Genomic DNA, 4,990 nt, shown 5'->3' on the forward strand with positions numbered 1-4,990 from the left:
AAAATTAGGGATAAAATAAATCAATCAAAAGAGGTCATTGAATCCTCGACAAAAACAAAATAAGGTGACTGCCATTTCAAGAAAATTCGTCTTGAATCCTCATCACACCTTCGAACCCTCTTGGAAGTCGAATGCGTGTATTGAATTAACTGAACGTAGGAACTGGAGATCATCAAGAAGAAGGGATGGGTAAAAATAAATTTTGAGCCTTATATCCTTTTGTTTCAAAAAACCGTGAACCAGACCACGTTACAACCCTTAAAAGACCTAATTGAGACAGGATTTATTTTGAAAGCATACTATAACAAGTTTGTGTTAACTTGACTCCAAACGATTTTTGTAAATCATTTGATGGCACCAACTTGTATACTGTGAATGACTTGATCACCATTGTGTTCTTATCAACGACTCGTTCACTGTATTTTACCCGTTCATATCAATAAATTTTGATTTCAAATTTTTGCATAAGCATTGAATTAAAATTACCATTTTTGAATGAACAATCTTATTTGCGAGTCAACACTCAGCATCAAAGAAATTCAATACACAGTTGAGGAACTAGATGGAGTGAAAGAAGTCTATTCGGGGGCAAATCACTTTGAGCATCAGTTAATTCGAGCTAATCACCCCAAGGGTCATCTAGCCAAGAGTAATCTGCTTCAAGAATCAGACCGGGGCAAGCCACCTCGGAGCTCAGTAAGTCCAATCACCCCAAGGGTCATCTAGCCAAGAGTAATCTGCTTCAAGAATCAGACCGGGGCAAGCCACCTCAGAGCTCAGTAAGTCCAATCACTCCATGGTTCAGTTAGCCAAGAGTAATTTGCTTCAAGACTTAGACTGGGGCAAGCCACCTCAGAGCTCGGTAAGTCTAACTATCCAAAGGACAGTCAATCAAGAGTCTACCATTCCAGCATTTGGTTAGTCAAGATCAGACTACTGCAAGTTACAAACACTTGGGGCAAGCCATCTCGAGGTAGTCTCATGGCAAGCTGTTTCCAAACTCACTTTCAAGGTGAACATTTCCAAAGACCCAACAAACTGGGGCAAGATGAGCCACAGAGGGGCAGAACCTCTTTCTTCGTGCTTTCGAACTGCTCAAACAAATTCTGTCATACGTCAACAACTATTGAGTTTAAGACGAGTGCCCGAAAATTATGCTAGCACGATTCATTAATCCTCCAAAAGGATCCCATTGGCTAAGGTGTGGCCATCAAGCTTGATAGAATGCTCCTTTGACAACATCTATCATAAAGTATTTGGTTGAGTTCTCGGTGTTGAGGAATCATGAGCTTCCATAAAAAGCCTTTACAAACTCCCAGTCTGCCCAGTGTCAGCATTCTCATAATCATGATCATTCATATATCATGCATAAAAGGAAATTCATATATCATGCATAAAAGGAAATTCAAATCATGCATAGCCGAAATGTACTTCGTGCTCATTTTGCATTGACCCAGGTCTTGTTGTCGATCCTAGATCCTTTGACCTCTAATTCCAGTTTGTCTTTGGTATCCCTAAATCAACATCCGGTTTTCCTGGTCATTTTCAAGTCCAATTGTTGTTGGCAAAATCCGTTAAAGGGTGGTTGTAGTCCATTGCTTACGGTCAGAGTCCAATTGTTGATATTCCGGTGTCAGGTCATACTTGAACCTGCTCTGAAGAGTCTTTCCTTTTGTTCAATACCATTCAGGTCATGTATGAACCTGTTGTTGAACCCTTATTCCGGTGTCAGGTCATACTTGAACCTGTACTGAAGATTTTTTTGTCTATTTGTTCAATACCATTCAGGTCATGTATGAACCTGTTGTTGAACCTTTTTATTCCGGGGTCCGGTCATACTTGAACCTGCTCTGAAGATTCTTTGTTCAATACCATTCAGGTCATGTATGAACCTGTTGTTGAACCTTTTTATTCCGGGGTCCAGTCATACTTGAACCTGCTCTGAAGATTCTTTGTTCAATCCTATTCAGGTCATGTATGAACCTGTTGTTGAACCTTTTTATTCCGGGGTCCGGTCATACTTGAACCTGCTCTGAAGATTCTTTGTTCAATCCTATTCAGGTCATGTATGAACCTGTTGTTGAACCTTTTTATTCCGGGGTCCGGTCATACTTGAACCTGCTCTGAAGATTCTTTGTTCAATCCCATTCAGGTCATGTATGAACCTGTTGTTGAACCCTTATTCCGGGGTCCGGTCATACTTGAACCTGCTCTGAAGATTCTTTGTTCAATCCCATTCAGGTCATGTATGAACCTGTTGTTGAACCCTTATTCCGGTGTCAGGTCATACTTGAACCTGCTCTGAAGATTTTTCTCTGTTTGTTCAATACCATTCAGGTCATGTATGAACCTGTTGTTGAACCCTTATTCCGGTGTCAGGTCATACATGAACCTGTTCTGAAGAGTTTTCTCCTTGATTATTCCCCAGCGTTGTCAGGTCATATATGAACCTGTTGTAGCATCTTTTCCTTGATTCGGGTTAGTAAGTCATATGTGAACTTACTACCGAAACCTCTTGTATCCCAAGTATCGATTATCAAATCTCATTTTGATTACTCCCCAGTGTGTGTCTGATTCTCCAACAGGACTGTTTCCCCAGCAAGTTGTTTTTACCCCATTTGTCTGTCTCCCTGTGGATCATCAGCATTCCCCACAGATTGGTCTGTCTAGTAGCATCTCATGTCAAGGGTCCACCATATCCCTAGCAGGGAAGAAAATTTAAAAAAAAAAAAAAAAAAAAAAAAAGAAAAAGAAAAATCTCCATCCATGCATATCATATCATATCATATCACATCATGTCATAGGGATTCAGGATCAAAATCCGGGTCTTCTTAGTATTTAACCATCTCCCACTATGATCATATGAAGAGTGTCCTGCTTCATATTCTCTAGTAGAAGATACTTAAATAGGGGCAACTGTTATACCCTGATTTTGGTCCTGAATCTTTTTTTTGCTGCTTTTGCTTATACACTTGGAAAGGATGGACGACGAGTGCATGTGTTTGAAAGAGATTTGAGTGAACCGGATAGGATTGTAGGTGAATCGGTACAACCGGGTGGATACCTAAAGTTACTTGAGTGGGGTCTTGAAGACTGTGTGGATGAAATTGAGGCACAAGGAGTCTTTGGCTATGCTCTTTATAAGGATGAAAAATACCCAGTCTGTCTTATCCCTTAGAAAGTTTTGGCTCTAATGTATATGGATAAAACTTTCGAGGAAATATTGATCGTGCTAGAAATGTTATTGAGTTTATGAAAAATGATGGATGTTGTCTCAACTCAGCCTTAGTTGATAGATTATGTAAAGCAGAAAAACCGGAGATTGAGCTTGATAATCGTAACGTTTATAAACCGGAGAGTTGTTGGGAAGATATATGTCATACTATAACAGAAGCTCATCACATGGTTTATTTAGTCGGTTGGTCAATTTACCATAAAGTGAGGCTTGTTAGAGAACCTTCTAGACCTCTTCCGTGGGGTGGGGATTTAACACTTGGTGAGTTACTCAAGTATAAGTTTGAAGAAGGGGTGAGAGTTGTATTGCTTGTTTGGGATGATAAAGCTTCCCATGATAAGGTCTTCTTCAAGTCAACTGGAATAATGATGACTCATGATGAGGAAACAAATAAGTTTTTCAAACATTCTTCTGTCATGTGTGTTTTGGCGCCTCGCTATGCTAGCAGTAAGATAAGCTCCATTAAACAACAGGTTGTTGGAACTGTCTTCACACACCACCAAAAATGTGTTATTGTGGACACACAGGCTTCTGGTAATAACAAAAGGCTATCCATTTTTATAGGAGGTTTTGATTTGTGTGATGGACGCTATGACACACCCAAGCATTGACTTTTTCGTGATTGGGATACTGTATTTTCCGGTGATTTCCACAATCCTATATTTCCTTCTAAAACAAGGGCTCCGAGACAACCGTGGCATGATTTGCACTATCGATGGACCTGCTGCAAATGTTGTTCTTATTAATTTTTGAACAACGATGGAGAAAAGCAACTAAGTGGAAAGAGTTTGCATTTGTTTTTTAAAAAAGGCTTCTCAGTGGAATGACGATGCTTTAATAAGAGTAGAACACATCTCATGGATTTTAAGTCCTTCTCATCATACCTCAAAGGATGATCATACAGAGCTAATGAGAAATTTGCTAGTAAAATCAGAGCTAATGAGAAATTTGCTATTTATATTGTTTGACCGATGTGGCTAGATTTGTGATGCACAACGTCCAATTATGAGAGAATCAATGGGAAAGCATGTGATTGTTAGAAATATGTTACTAAAGATGCTAATTAATCTACAAGTCACAATTAAATCAGAAGATTTGCTTGAGCAGTAGCATAAAGTCGTTCTTCGAAGTTTTGTGGCAATCTTTCACAGGCTGGCGCAAGCTTTGTGGCCGAGCTTATAGGCGGAAATTTAGACATGGCTGGCAAGCTTCAAGGAGAAGCTCTTGTGCACAAGACATATGCTGCTCGTCTTATGGGTGGAGAGGCATCGGCTCCATTCTGCTTGAACTACCTTTCCATTTCCAAAAAAATGAGTCGTGGATAATCCAGCATGTCGTTGTTACCTGCATCTCTTTAGGTAAGGGACTTTCACCCATTGATAGCCGGTATCTAAACAGACCTGCAAAGATTCACTACGAAAATCAACAACCAATCCCACAAACAATCCTTTTTGGAACAGCATTAGACAAAACCATAACCAAGATTTTAAAACACCTTACCAAAAGTCACTAGTATTACCAATTTTCAAACATAGCCGTCAATAAGGGATTTACTCATCTCATCCACAATGACACTAGGTTGCGAGTCCCTCAGCATGAAAACACTCTCGATTACAGAAAGCTCCGTTGTTGTAGTGTCTGAACCACAAAATGTTGTCCAGTCGCTATCTATTATTCCAGCACCTATCACTTCACTACTTCAGTTCTGTTCCAGGAATCGGAAGTTAGCCAATAGGATGCAATTTGGAATTCCGG

At 39.8% G+C, this 4,990-nt stretch overlaps 1 pseudogene; it reads left to right on the forward strand.

Annotated features, from left to right (window-relative positions):
* The first annotated feature begins 3,252 nt into the window (after nt 1-3,252).
* On the forward strand, nt 3,253-4,560 carry LOC127089948 (phospholipase D delta-like; annotated as a pseudogene).
* The last annotated feature ends 430 nt before the right edge of the window (nt 4,561-4,990 follow it).

The sequence above is a fragment of the Lathyrus oleraceus genome, chromosome 1 (assembly GCF_024323335.1).
Source record: "Lathyrus oleraceus cultivar Zhongwan6 chromosome 1, CAAS_Psat_ZW6_1.0, whole genome shotgun sequence".
NCBI lineage: Eukaryota > Viridiplantae > Streptophyta > Magnoliopsida > Fabales > Fabaceae > Lathyrus > Lathyrus oleraceus.